Source organism: Myodes glareolus, chromosome 3 (assembly GCF_982192425.1).
Source record: "Myodes glareolus chromosome 3, mMyoGla1.1, whole genome shotgun sequence".
NCBI lineage: Eukaryota > Metazoa > Chordata > Mammalia > Rodentia > Cricetidae > Myodes > Myodes glareolus.
The window spans coordinates 112,461,034-112,477,543 of NC_142028.1; positions in this window are offsets into that span (position 1 = coordinate 112,461,034).

Sequence of the window (16,510 nt, forward strand, 5' to 3'; positions counted from 1 at the left end):
ATCATGCTATTTTCATTGTGATAGCTATGCAGAGGCTTGCCTGAAACTATCTGTGTAAATCAGGCTTGCCGCAAAGTCATAGAGATTTACCTGCCTTTGCTTCCAGACTGCTGAAATTGAAAGTATGTTTCACTATTCCTGGCCTGGCTTACTGAGTTTTTAATTTCCAGAGACATATCAGTTTAGTTAGTCTTCAGCAATTCTCTCCTATTACAGATTTATATTTTCATGTCTTGCATTGACTCTCAAGGTCATATGGATTTCTGTTTTTGTTCTCATAGAGTTTATACATATGAATATTCTATTCTTTAAACATACTCATGGTTATATTTTTCAAGTATTTGTAAATTATTTTGAACCATTTTTAGTGTGAGCCATTAAAGGCAGATTAGTAATTCTAAAGAAATAAATTATTTCTGATTCTGCAAGGATATTTCTTCATCTGGAGTCAGTTTATTGACTGAATTTTCTTTATTGTTTTCTCTTTCTTTCCAAATTATTTTCATTTTTATTAAGGTGTACATCTATGAGTGCATGAGCTCACCGTGGCTAGAGAATCAGATTATCTGGCACTGAGTTATAGGCAGTATGAAGCACATAACCTAGCTGCTGTGAAATATATTCTGGTCTTCTTCAAGAGTACTGCTTACTCTTAACTACTTAGACACTCTTTCTTTATTAATTTTCACCTTTAAATCTAAAGTCTTATTTTATTTTAATGGAGGTGTATATATTGTTCATTAGAATATTAAGTCTTAGTGCTAAGGTGTCATTTTTCTACTGTGAGATTGGTACTTTTAGCCAGAGTCTCTATTTGCTGTCTTCTGATGATTAGATACTGCCCTGGGTCATCAAGAGCCTTATTCCTGACCCTGCAGCTTCTGTGGAAGTTCAGGAGTTCCCTAAGCCTATGGCATATATTTTAGAAAAGCTAGAGTTTTCTCTCTGGGTCAATAGCTTTTATCATGAGTAATGAAATTCCCAGAGTGCCTGAATGAGTGCCTGAATCCACAGTTTTATTGTAGACTCTGAGAGCTGTAGATCTTCCGTCATCCTGTAGGCTTTACACTGGGCCAAACTTTATATATTTTAAGGTTTTTTTTTAACATTTTAACCTTTTCTCTTCTTTTTATGTCATATGTTTAGATACTTTACTCATATGTATATCTCTATACCCTGTACATGCAGCACTCAGAGAGGAGAGTTGAGAGTGAGATATCACATCACTTGATGCAATTACTGATGACTGTGACCCACCATTTGGGTTCTCACAATTGAACTCAGATCCTCTGGAAGACCAACTAGTGCTCTGAACTACTGAGTCATCTCCCTGGCCCTAGTATTCTTTTTTTTTTTTAATTAAAAATTTCCACCTCTTCCCCTCCTCCCACTTCCCTCCCCTTCCCCGACTCCCGCTCCTTCTCCAGGCTAAAGAGCAGTCAGGGTTCCCTATTCTATGGGAAGTCCAAGGTCCTCCCCAATCCCCCCAGGTCCTGGAAGGTGAGCATGCAAACAGACAAGGATCCCACAAAGCCCGTCCATGCAGTAGAATCAAAGCCCAACGCCATTGTCCTTAGCTACTCAGTCAGCCTCCACCGTCAGACACATTCAGAGAGTCCAATTTGATCACGTGCTCCATCAGTCCCAGTCCAGCTGGCCTTGGTGAGCTCCCATTAGATCAGTCCCACCATCTCAGTGGGTGGACGCAGCCCTCGCGGTCCTGACTCCTTGCTCATGTTTCCCCTCCTTCTCTAGACTTAATCTCTTTCTATTATTGTGTGCTTTTTTATATTAGAAAAGTGTAGCTTGTAACTCACAGGAAAGTTTTTAAAATATAATTATATAGAGCTTTCTCTGTGTGTATATGCAGTATGTATGCAATTTACCACTCCAAAGCAACTATTGTTAATACTTCCTTATCCTACTTTTAGAAGCATAGCAATTGCCTTGTCTGACTGGTGAAGAGCCCTAAGTCAGTAGTCCCATAACTATCCTCAGAGACTAATTCTTCAATATCTATTCCAGTTTTGCATAATAATGTCATATCTTATTTTATATGCTTTTTCCCATTAAGACTAAGCCATGTAAGAACATCTTTCAAGTACTTTTGCGTTTATAACTGTCAGCTATGTGTTGCCTTTGGCTACAGCCTCTATTCAATCTACAGTCCCCTGTTGCTTTTCTGATATTAGCATACCCCAGAATTTAAGTTATCCTATTTATCCTGTTGCTTATTTTTCCCTGAAAGGAATGCAGTTCCTTTTGTACCTTTGCCTGGAGGGTGCACATCTTCGTTGCTCATCTGCCCATTCCACTTCTTAACGTGATTCACTTATCTGGAGACGTGGTTCAGCAGTATGATACATTCTATGTGTAAGACTCTAGGTTCAAGTCATAGCACAAAAGAAAAACGTCTTATTTGTTTTGTTCTACTTAAAATAGCTTATCTTCTTAGCAGAATTTTTTAGTTATTGCTTTGAGCTGTCAATTAAAAAGGAAGGAAGGAAGGAAGAACGAATGAATGAAAGGAAGAAAGAAAGAAAGAAAGGAAGGAAGGAAGGAAGGAAGGAAGGAAGGAAGGGAGGGAGGGAGGGAGGGAGGAAGGAAGGAAGGAAGAAAGAAAGAAAGAAGAAAAATCCATGCTTAAGTCACACCCTTGTCCAATACAACACTTTGTCCAGTATAATTTTACTTATTGGAAGATTATTTGATTCATGTCTATCTTTCACTTGACTGATCTTCTTAAGAGAGTACAGCTCTTTCTATTATAGCCTACACTGTTTCTCTGCTACATGATATACCATCTGCATCATAAAAGGAGGGTAAATTAGAAGTAAGTGGATACACATACTGCACAAGGAATATGTGACAGCAATTTTTGCCATATTTGTTTATAATTATACTTAATATTTTAAACAAAGTGTTACTTCCTCTTGAACTTTTTATTACTACAAACGCAAATTAACCACTCTGTATACTTACCATATGTGGACACTGGTTGGACTCAGCAATTTTTACGTGAACTCTTTTGCTCTTTCTGTTTGTTTGTTTGCCTGTTCTGGAACTAGTTCTTATAGGCAATGCCTCAAACTCACAGAGATCCCTCTGCCTCTGATTTCCAAGTACTGGGTTTAAAGGCATACGCCACCACTTCCTGGCTTCATATTTCAATTTTATTAGTAGGTACAATGAAAACCTATTTTTTCCTTTCTATTTTTGAGATTATAATATAATTACATCATTTTTCTTTTCCCACAAACTCTCCTTGTTCCCTTTCAAATTCATAGTCTCTTTTTATTGATTGCTGTTACATGTGTATTTGAATGTCTCTGTGCATTATGTGATGTGTATGTGTGTGTGTGTGTAAAGGAAATCATGAATAGTACTATAAACCTACTACCCAGACATAACGAAGTCAATGATCTTGGAGTAGAACATAGAGTCACTTATATATTTGATCCTATTTTTAAAATGAAATTTCACAGAAGAAAAAAAAATCAACTCTGAATTTCCAGAGACCAGCATTTTGCAGAATTTTGGGATCAATGATCAAGTGGCTCCACACTGTGCAGGAAAAAGGCTTGGGATTCTTCTTTATACTGTTTCAAACTGAGAAACTTATTGTTTTGTTATCCGGGATTTACTTACTCGGGGAAAGGAATCACATTTGACCACCCAGTAAGCAAATTCACACAAGTTTGAAACATAAAACAAGAAATAATACAAAACAACAAAATAAGAAAGCAGACTTTAAATTCTGAAACCATATATACACACACACCACCAACAAAAATACAGTTATTAAGTTGTACTTATATATTTGTGTACATTTGTGTATATATTTACATACATATATGTAAAACCATAATTAAAGAAAAAGCAACTATCAACTTAAGAATTGGGAGTGTATAGAAGTGGTTGGAAGTAGGCTACTTGGGAGGACTTGGAGAATGGAACATAAGGGAGGAAGTGATGTAATTATTTTTGAATTAAAATATATATTTTTAAAAGAATTTCTTCTGAAGTAATGTATCTAGAGCTAAAAATCAAGTAAAAAATAAACTCTTTCAGCAATATGTTAAATGAGGGTCTTCTCTAAAGAAGGAAATTCAAACAGAACAGACAGTCCCAGGCTGAAGGAAAAATGACTCCAAGAAAAGCCTCATCAAAGGAACCTTTATTGCAATGGAGCTCTATATTTAAGATTTCCTTGGCACAAGGAGAAAGAAGCTGCCGTGAGAAGATCTGGTCCTTTCTATTAGAAGCTTTGCAATATGGGGCAATTTGAGTTTCTTAAAAATAAAACTGAAAAGGCAACTCATAGGTTAGTAAATACCTAAAAAACTTAATGTACACCAAGCTGCTTTGTATACATGTACATATACATACATTACATATGTGATTGTATAATTTGCAAAAAAATGGCAAATTATGTAATTTACACTGTTTCAAACACTTAATAGCAAATGAATTACTGTCTCAGACAAATGGGGAAAAGAAGATTAAGGCTTTTCCAAATTTTCCAAATGTTAATTATCTACTGAGAGAAATCAGAACAAAGTCTTTAAAGAGTAAATAGAAATGTTCCCAGCATTAAACAGTTAACTAGGAACAACACATTATCAGGATATAGACATCAATCCTGTTTTAAGAGGGAAAGAAGCAGAATGTGATGCCCAGGTCAGCATTTCCAACACTGATGGGGCCCAGAGCAGTGTTTCCCACGCTGCTGGAGCCCAGGGCAGTGTCTCTCACACTGCTTCTGTCTAGATCAGTGATTCCCATGCTGATGGAGACTAGGGCAGTGCTTCCCACAGTGGTGAGGTCCAGTGCAGTTTGACCTACAGTGGTGTTTGGATTTGACTGGGGAGAAGGAAACAGTGGCTTTGCTTACATTCCTTTTCTGGTGCTATTTTTATCAGAGCAAACAACAATTTATTTAAAATGAATATATTTCTAGAGACTTGTCATGAATTTTTCTTATGGACACTTACCAAAGACGATGGGCAACCATAGCAGCTGTAGGATAGCTGTATCGTCATTGAAAAAGGCCACATAGTCCAAGGCTGAACAGTTTCAAGCCTCCAGAACTGCAATTCAGCTCATTAGAAGAATTTGTCACCTTGTTCCTCCCACAGCTGTTTGCCATTGACCAGCTATAAAGTCATAAACCTTCAAATATTGGTATTTAATTCACAGTTAATTCTGTAACCTTTATTTGCCCTTGTTACAGAAGGATTTCTATTCTCTTGATAACATTTGCTTAAATCGCTGCTGAAAACCTGTAACTTTGCAGTTGAAGTGCATGTGAGACAATTTCTAACATAGTGTTTGACAACCTATGGTTAACCATCCATGTAATGTCCACAGTAATTGAGATTTAATGCCTGAGTGATATGGAGACACAACTTAATGGCAACACTGAAACTTAATGTAGGCCCTCAAGAAACAGTCTAATTGACTCTTCTCTTTTTGAGACAGTTACGCAGATGGGAGTTTATACCTTGCTGTTTTCCCATGAGCAGGTGGAAGCTCCAGGGAGGCATATTTGGGTACTTTAGGTCACAGAGGGTCTGGGGTCCTGTAGCACTGAAATCAGATGCTACTATGGCTATTAATTGGCATGAAAAGACTAGTATGACCTGGAAGAATCCTGCTTAGTACAAGACAAGAACAAAAGAGGCTATACAATCCTTTAGGTAGAGCATTATTCCCTAACAATTTTCCTGGGCGTCTCCCTTCAGCTCATTGATTCCTATCCTGATTGTGTCGTGTTTGTCTGCAGTCTGAGAGGTTATTTCCTTTTGATCATTTTATTCTGCCTACTCAGCCTTCTTCCATATTGTATGTCACTATCACTAATCACAACTGTCTGCTGTCAACAAATGACATGTTTGATATGTACAGGCTGTGACATTCAGAATGGGTGGTTCTGGCAGTCACTGCATTGAGCTTAAGCACGATACTCTTGCAGGTCCCACTGTATCCTATAGTCATTAGGGTTCTTTTTTTTCTGCATATTATTTCTGTGCATTGTTGCCAGTGACATAAAGCTTCAGCTTCAACTTCAAAATCCTCCTTCAAGTCGACAGGAAGGAACACTGTTATGATCTGAACACAGGTTATATTAGAGCAAGTAGTCACAGGACAACAGCCACCTTAAAGTTACCAGTCTCTCTCCTCTCACCCTCTCTTGAAGCCCTTTTATTTATCAGCCATGTGAAATTTTGAAGTTTTGTTTTCACTGTGAACTATTCAACAGGTAGAGGAAAGAAAATAGCATTCTCTAAAGGATGGCAGCATTTTGTATAATCAGTTGCAGCAATTTCCATTCCTTATACTCAAAAATCATCTAAAAAGCAGAGTTCAGTATTTCTATCAAAACACCAAGACATTACAAGAAAGCAATCATCTGCATATGGAAGACACAACTTAATTCAAGATTTTTCTTCAACTGTAGATGCAGTCATAATTATATAGATAGCTATACAAACTTATGTTTGTAAACTCTAACCACATTAAATGTAGAAAGGCTATCATAAAGACATGTGTTTAACTATATCCATAGAAGCATTGTTTGTCATAGCCAGAACCTGGAAACAACCTAAATGCCCCTCGACCAAAGAATGGATAAGGAAAATGTGGTACAGTTATACAACGGAGTACTACACAGTAGAGAAAAGTAATGACATTTTGAAATTTGCAGGCAAATGGATGGAGCTAGAAAATGTCATATTGAGTAAGGTAACCCAGACACAGAAAGACAAATACATACTCATTCAAAAATGGTTTTTGGTGCGGGAGAATTGTCTGTGTTCTGTCAGTCATGTTTTAAATAAAACGCTGATTGGTCAGGCAGGAGGTGTAGGTGGGAAAACCAGACAGGAAGTGGAAATGATGTGAGGAGATCAGGAGAATTTGGGGAGGAGAAGTTGATTCCTCCCATTCCTGCCCAGATCACCGAAGCAGCAGAATGTGAGCTGCCCCACTGAAAAAGGTACTGAGCCACATGGCTAACATAGATCAGAAAAATGGGTTAATCAAGATGTGAGAGTTAACCAGTAAGATGCCTGACCTAATGGGCCAATCAGCATTATAACTTATAGAGATCTCTTGTGTGATTTTTCTCTGGGACTAAATAGCTGGTGGGGGGAGGACAAAAAAACACAAACAAGCCAGCCCCTTTCATGCTACAGGTTTCAAAATATAAAGCAAAGAAAACCAGCCTACAACTCATAATCCCAGAGAACCTAGACAACGAGGACCCTAAGAGAGACATACATGGGTCTAATCTACATGGGAAGTAGAAAGAGACAAGATATCCTGAGTAAATTGGGAGCATGGGTATCGTGGGAGAGGGTTGAAGGTGACGGTAGAGGCAGGGAGGGGAGCAGCAAAAAATGTATAGCTCAATAAAATCAATAAAAGAAAAATAAAAAAGTGAAAAATTGATCTCCAGCTTAAAGCCATAAATGCTCATAGAAAAGGTGAAGCCTTCGTTAGGACTGACAAGATACCAACTTCACTAAGATTAGTTTTCAGTCTGTGTTAGCATTAATTTTGTAACTTTGACTTTTCTTTTATCAGTTCATGGTGTGATTTACTTTATATTTATATTTAGTAATTGGTCATGTAGGCTGAAGTTTTGAATTTATTATGCAACATTCAACAAGATTAACAGTATTGAGTAGCAATCAACTTTTAATAAGAATTACAAATGCTATCTCCAAGCTAGAGACCAGAAAAGTAATCACTGCAATCAATCAGGTGGTTTAATCAGTTTTGAAATTGGAATTAACCATGCATCATGTCAGGGGGAAAAAACCTCAAAATAATAGGATGAGATGCCTTTGCTGTAGAAGGAGATAAAGTAATCTCTAGAAAATATGAATAAGTTACCGAGTTTCTGGATCATCTGCTCATTACATCGAGTTTTCCATAGGCTGTAAAACTTGTTCTTGAAGTCTTTTACTTTCCTACAGACAGATCCTTCTTAGTCTGTACATTATATATATCATATATCATCTGTGCTCTACATTGGAATAAGCCATGAAATAACACAGAGAATTTTTATGAAAACATAGATTATTATAAGTACTAAAATTTTATTTTGTTTAGTTCTCTAACCCAATCCTAGTTTATTCCACTTCCTTCATTAATTCTTTCAATACAAACATTGAACATAATATTAGCATTCGCAGGTACATGAACTAGGACACTTATGAGAAACCGAATTGTGTCAAATAAATGACATTGTGGAAAGATGAACTAAAGTATACCACAAGTGCACAAAACATGAGTTTTCCAAAATTCTTGGAAAAATTGACCATTTTTCCATTTACAAAATAGATTCAGGACAATTTAAATGTTTAAATTTTGCCTGCCAAACACTACAATTGCATATTTATGTAAGAGAGCACTCTTGCCAGCTTCTTCTATCCACAACCATATACAGTATTACATGAACAAAACAGCAGTTCAGCTGAAAAAAAAAAAAAACGAGTGTACATAAATTCAAACTCCTTTATCTGGGGAAAGAAATAAAAGAAAGGAAGGCTACTTGTTTGAGCTTCCACATGCTGAATCTCCTCCCTTTCTTCTGTGGCACAGCTGGTCCTAGAAAGTTGAGCTCTGCACAGACCTACGTGGGATATACAAGTGCTCTATTATATTTCAATCCACAGATTTGCCATGAAACTATGAGGGAATTGATTATTATACTAACCATAGACAGGCATATTACCTGTTTTTACTTCACACAGTGCATATTTAATGATGAATTTAAAAGAAAACTATAGAATATCCCGAGTTTTGTTTTCTGAGATGTTAAATAGTATATAAGTGGACCACAAAAGTTAACCTCTGGCAATGCATGTAGGCCCCAAATCAGACATTTTTGCTTCCTTTATTCAAGATTATTAACATTAAGTGTGATGAATTTTTTTGCCAGCTGGTTCAGAAATTCATTATAAATAACTTAGCATTTTTTAAAAGAAACTGTAAACCATTCTGCTCAGTCTATCTTAGTCTATATTTATATGCTGTTTTCTCAAGCAGTCACTTCATACCTATGGTTTACAAAAAGGCCAACAAGTGGGGGAGGTGAAATAGCATCTGATGCATCACAAGAAACACTTGGATAAACTGTACAAAGAATCATAAGGGTTCCATATCTTAATGACTGTAGAAAGCACACCTAATTTTAGGAGTGATGAAACAATGTACATCCTGCAATATCCAACTATAACACAAAGCTTTGAAAGAGAATCTGACAATTGTGTAAGGGTAAAATTCTAGCAGCAGCATTAGAAGAGATGAAAACAAAGGCCCCCAAACTTCCTGTTGTATTATATTGACAGTTACAGACCATCCAAGTGCCCTTCACTTCCTATCAGGATTCTGGTCCTATAGATTTTTGACCTTTTGGCAAGGATCAAGTGTGGGATGTCTAACTCTAATAGGCAGCTTTAACCACAGCAAGGTTAGACAAATATATCAAAGTCTTTAAACTACTGTTTTGGAATTGTTTACTTGAACAGAGAAAATTACAGAGTCAAGCGAGTTGAAATTGAAGAGACTACAGAATAATATTAATAATAAAAAAGAATTCAAGGGACACATATACAAAGAAGGTCTAATTGCTGCCTTAAGTTGCAGGGTTTTCTTTCCATTTTTTTTATGTGAAAGCAAGTCTCTGTAGGTGCTATTCAGTTATATGAAGGTGAGACATTCAGTCTACTCAGCTCATATGTTAGGAGGATTGTATGCCAACAGTCTGTTGAGCACTGACAAACTAGCAGGAATGAATTCACATACCTTAAGGAACATAAACTCCATTAAGGAGACAGCCTCATGACCATAATGAAAAGCAACTTGCTAAGAGCATTGATAGAGAGGGAACTGTGTACACCTGACAAGTTAAATGTGTTTAATTCTGGGCACAACTTACAAAGTGTTGAGTTATTAATCTAGCAGTCTTTAAGAACTAAGTAGAAAATTGTCAAGTGTTAACTACTCAATGTACATATGTATGTATTTATGTATAGTGAATCATATTTTGATTCACCTACATATTAGACATCCTACTATAGTAATTATCTTTATATTTATTATAAACATCAGACAGTTTGAGATTTAAGAGGTTTGAATAACTTCTGGAAATTAACACATTTATTAGTCACCAAACCTTTTATTTAGAGTCCAAGCCAGGTACTCAATCTTTAAGTCATCTAGATGTTTAACCACTTGGGTGGAAAGCTCAAGAGTGTCCATTTCATTTACCCTTTTGATTGAGTCGCAAGCCCATGTGAAACTTCCCAAGATGTAATTTATCATTTTCAAATTAGAAAATTAGCATTTAACAGTGTAATGAACATTTTGAATTAGCTTGTTTATTACCCAAAATAAATACAAAGACATTTGAATTGCCTTGGCATTAATGTTGCTAACTCTATCTGCATATCAAATATGCCTTGCATAAGGTTTCTGTACTTTTTTAGAATCAATGATAAAAAAAGTTTTAAATAAGAGAGCAAGCACACTCGGAAGCAAATCCAATATTATCTATTAAGTGCATACACTCTTGACATGAAAGCACTTGAACAAACAGTGATCATTCTTACATGACATAAAGATACTTTTCCAAATAGCATCTGTTCTGACTACTGAAAAGAGTCCTCAAATCAATGAGGTATGTGCAACTAAAGCCCTCAAAAATCCTTTAATATAATACTTCCAAATATTTTCCGGTACTATTGTTTATACAGTGAACCCTTTTACAGTGGCATTGTCATTTGGAGCAAACACACCCATAAAGAATGTTTGAGGCTGAAGCAATGGTAATAAAGAGCAGGAGAAATAACAATTGTACTGTCGCCTTCAGAGGGAACCATGGCATCATCAGTGTCAGTTATTTAGATTTTGAGCAATAATAGAGATTGGTGGACGAGCTAAAATAATTGGCAAGGTACAGGCAAACTTATTCCTGAATTCCACATATTAATGTCAAAATATATTTCTTTCAGCATTCTTAGAAGTAATCCAGGATTTTGAGAATTGTTTAAAGATACACTTGAGCCATTATGCTTCTGTAATTGTACCTAGATTCTCTGATTATATTACAGAAGTAGAAATGCTCAACAACATTTAATCTTCACCCCAGTCATCCAGTGCCCATTCATTACTGATTATCCTGTATTGCTAGATCAATTCGTTTTTATTAAGAAAACAGAACAAGTAAAAGATAGAGTTTAATCCTTATTATTTTTACTCTAGTACCTTTTTTGTATCAATACTCTAAAGTTGATCTTTTCCTTTTGTAGCATGGAGAAATTCTTCAATCTTAAATAGATTTTTAATTCCAAATATGTATAGTATGTTGTACATCATATATGTGCATGTACATGTGAGTACATATGTATATGTAATATAAATTGTTCTCTAATATTTTCTTCTCTTTCAGTACAGGCAAGAGACAGGCAACAATTGAAATAATCACCACCTCTAGTTTTCCAATTAAGTCATGGACACACTTGGTATTTGTATTACTCTATCTCTTAGCAAAGGTCACCATATTTTAGTATGAATTACTCCTCTGAAATCTGTCTTATATTTTGATAAACAGCAATATTCATTCTTAGTTTTGCTTCCAATTTCTTCTCATATGAAAACTTCGATATTTGAATTTGTCAGGACACTCAGGATACTCAGGCTGTAAAGATTTGTAAGCAGTCTCCACTCACATAATATCAGACACGATCTAGTATACACAGTATTTTTAGTTTTCCCTTCTCATTATAGAGTCTTTTACAGACTCTAATTCACACCATTCGTTTTTATCCTATTTCAGCAGGTGGGTGGACAATGGACTTCTCAAATTCAAAATGTCTTGAATATTAAATGGTAGGAGGAACCCATTCATAAGAGTCACCTGAACCCTTTTTCCAGAGATTCTGAAAAGATGTCAGATCTCAATCATTACAGTAACAGTTATAAGCTTAAAGCTCCAGGAAGTCTGGATATGCAGCCAGTATTATTACTGAGAAACATGGTTTGCAATTATTTCTCTCTACTTCACATGCTAACTGAAAGGAATATCCTTGCAGACTCTGCTCCAGTCGCAACCTGTTAAGGACACCTCTTTTGACTTCTTTCATTTCTCTTCAGTGAACACTAGTGTTTCTTTCCTCTTTTTACTTTTTTTTTTGCTAATTTCTGGCCTTGTAATGTCTATGCTGAAACATGTTAGCTACAGTTCCCTCAATTATACCGAAAGATAAACTTTTGGTTTTGGTCTAAAACTTCAGGTGAATCTGCTTTTTCCTAATTCTCCATTCTCACACCTGGCTACATCTGGTCTTTCTGCCATGTTTCACAGTCCTTCAGTCTTGATGCAATGTCTCTCTCTATTCCTTTTCCAGTCAGTCTACAAAAAAAACTAAAGGACGCAGATACATTTTCAGCATGACCTTTACATTATTTTGCATTCTCCACAATGACCACCCAACAAATTTGTCTTAATTGTGAATAATTAGTATACTCTAAGCACAATGCTAAATGATTTGCAAGAGATCACTTGTAAACTATAAAACAGTGCCTTAAAGGGGGTATTATCACTGTTCTCAATTTAGTAAAGTACAAAGAGGTTACACACCATATTCATGAATATTTGGACAGGAAATGTGAAACTATACTTTGAATTTCAAGTATTTGACTTGACTTACAATTACTAAATTCAAGCATTCAAGCATTTAAGTATGTCTTTTGATCTATTTATTTTTAAAATAACTGTTAGCGATAAAAACTGGAAGTGTTTACTCTGCAGAGTTCTATGAGTTTGGGCACAAACATACAATTTTGAAATTATCACCACAGTGAAGATAATAAGGCTTTTATTCACCTTCAGAATTCTTTCCTGACCCTATGTGATTGTGCTTGCATTCTTGATTTTGAGTTCCATAAGAACAGTGTGCACCCATCTTCTTAGCACATTTTCATTTCACCACACACTACTGTAATGTAGTAGTAGAATGTAATGTAGTAGAAGCATGTACCATGCTTCATGCTTCTCACAACATCTTAGTCATGTGCCTGGAGCCTGATTTCACCTGAGGAGGAACCCTTTAATTACTCACACAGAACCTGCAGAATGCATCCCTCCCTGTTTCTCAGGGTCTGATTTTCAGACACATCCTATAGGATCGTGTACTGTTTGCTATTTTCTAGCTGACTTCTTTCACTGTTGTTCATGTACATCTGTGCTGTCACACACATGGCATGCTTCCCTTCTTTTTAAAGACTGCTAGTCACTTTATGTAAATGTCACCCTTTCCCCCTCCACAGCATATGTGAGCAGTTGTGTAGTTTTCCTGTCAAGACTATTATAAACACTGCTGCAATCGAAATGACACTAAAGCTTCTCAAATACTGATTTCAAATATTTTCACTGTATACAGAAAAGCAGACTTGCTATGTCTAATGGTAGTTCTGTCCTAGCTGAGGACTCTCGCCACCATTTTCCCAAGCTCAGGACACGGTACCATGCTTTCTGCACCTGTCCACTTGGACTCCAGCTGTTTGCTTACTTTGGAGTTTGCAGTCTTTCTAGCACATGTGGGGTGATGCTGTAAAGCAGTTGAGATTTTCACTTTTCTGAAAACCATGGATGGTGAACACATACAGAAATCTGTGGACATTTGCAAATTTTCTTTAGAGAAATGCTAAATGTGGATTTAGTACATTTTTAAAAGAGGCCAAATTATTTTATTCCATTTTGCTTTACATTTAATTTGTAGGAGTTTTTTTTATTTTTTATAGATTAAACACTTTCATGTATAATTTTAAATATTTATTTTATTCTATAACATAATCTTGCATTCTTTTGCTTCCTTGGCTATTAAATTCTTTTGGTTTTATATAGTTATACCTGTTTATTTTTGTTATGTTGTCTATGTATGCTATTTTCAAGGATCCATTGCCAAAATTAATGATTTCACCTTGGGTGTGTTAAATCTTACAGATTTCCCATACAAATTCATACATTAAAAAGGTAAAATAAAAATAAAAGACATAAAAGCAATGATTCCTCATCAATAATTAATGAAAGTAGTTTATATATTATTGGTGAATTGTAAGACTCATTGTCTGCAAGAAATTAATGTCAGTCAAAACCCTAAATAAACACATGTGTCCTTTTAACTTTCACATTAATGTTTATCATAAACCATCTAGAATACACTGTTGTCATTTTTTCTTATTGTCCGTCCCATCTACAATATGCAGTCAGTAATTAAGTAATGACAGTACTTCCCCCAGAATGTCAAGGTTATCGTGTACATTAACTTTAAAGAAAAAGTATAGACACTCTGATAATAATAGTACCTCTATTAGGTAGCATCTGGCTACTTACTATGAGCAGGACAGTATGCTATTCTTCTTTGTGGCTCTGCCCCATATAAGATAACACTGAGATGGGTACTATTATAATATATCACATTCTGTGGATGTAAATAGGAAATCTTAGAATGAAAAAATTATTCAAAAATCTCCCAACCTTCAACTAAGTGGCCAATTAGAATTCCTGGAATTCTCATGCTTCTCTCTGAAAGCCTATACCAATGTTGATCATCATGACTCACACACACCTGAAGAACAAGTGAATTCTGAAGGACTGGTGCAAGAATGGGAAGAGGTAAGGGGAGTTAGGGAATTTACAAACACCTGAAAGTCATTGGTAACAGAGAGAAAATTATTCAGCTAAAGAAATCAATTTCCCAAGAGGCTTAAAAGCAGACCTAAACTCAGATGTTTTCTTATGTGCTGTGTAGTGTTGTTTTATGTATATATTCTTTGTCTGAAAGACGTTTCTGCCTTTATTAAGTCCAGAGGTCCTTTGTTACCTTTTATGTTCTATCATATAGCTACTTATTTATCCTAGCTACAAGAAATTATATCTTGTCATGCCCTAGACGTAAACCTCGTGAGCAAAGATGAATGTCAGAATGTGCTCTGATAGCTTCAGAACAACAACAAATTTCAAGAGAAATGAGATAAGAAGCTTTCCTACTAAAAAAATACATTGTTGTGTTTTGTATGAAGATCAAAGGGGAGGGTAGAAAGGGAGAAGGGAGGAGAGAAAGGGAGTGGGGAAAAACATATAGTACATTCCTGTCTAAACAATAAGTTTGAGAAGGACAAAAGAAATCTAACTGGAAAGGTATGTATGAGTGCTTAATTATCTGCAGTTCCAGAACATACAGTCCTAATTATCTTGTTACCATACTTTTTATACATAGAGGCTGTGTGTTTTTCTTCATTTGCCTGTACCTGTATTCATATAAGAAATTGTGTTTTGATGACTAAATATGCCATTGTCTCCTTCTTCCATAAATCTCGACACACAAAGCTGTTGAATAAGAATTAATAAAACATTTTAAAGTAGTCTTACACTTTGCATGGATTATCTTGAACTTTAGATATTCATGAAAATACATGTGTTTGAAACTCATATGTTTCAACTAAGGTTTGCAAAGTTCATGTAATCAACTCAGTTCCCATCACTCTGAATTCTCTATGTATCAGTTGATAAGTTCTGGTAGGTTTGTTTTAGGGAAGCATGTATATACCCTTTCCTGACAGAAGAACAACATGGTTGAAGTCACATAAAGTCTTATTTTTTAGGAAGCATCAGCATTTCAAATATTGCTTAAATGTGTGAATGAATATATTCAAATTGTGTATACAACACAAATAAACCTTGTTGATAAAGTCATGATTAACACTTACCCTTTTCATAACATCACTGCCTAAATTAGTACCAATCATTTATGAAATCCATGTATGATTTGGTAATATGCTGTTTCAGATTCACCAATTACAGTATAGCAGCTAATGGTTAAATGATTCTCATATACTCTCACTAAAAATAGGAAAGCCTGTAGGAGTCAGAGAGGATGGAGGACCAGGAGAACATGACCCACTGAATCAACTAAACAGGTCTTGCATAGACTCAATGAGAATGAAGCAGCAAGAATGGGGCTTGCAAGGGTCTGCAACAGTTGCTCTATGTGTATGTTATGGTTATCAGGTTACTTTTTTGTGGGACTCCTTGCAGTGGGAATGGATTTGTCTCTATCTCTTTTGCCTGCTCTTGAGACTCTTTTTCTCCTATTGTGTTACTTTGTCCAACCTCAATATGAGGGCTTTTACCTAGTCTAAGTATAACTCGTTTTTTGGTCCTTATTCTTTTTTATCTCTTAGAGACCTATTCTGTTATGAAGGTAGATGGGATTTGGAAATTTAGTGGATCTGAAGCATAATGGGAGCTGGAAGATGTGGAGGGAGCTGGGATGTATTAGGATAAGAGAAGTATCTATTTTCGTTTTAAAAACAATAATATCTAAAAGTTCTCCATAACATGGAGAAAGACAAGAAGAAAGATTCCCTGTGAAAATAGGTTGGATGGATGCCATGTGGCTACTTTTTAAACATGACAATACTGTTTGTCCTTATA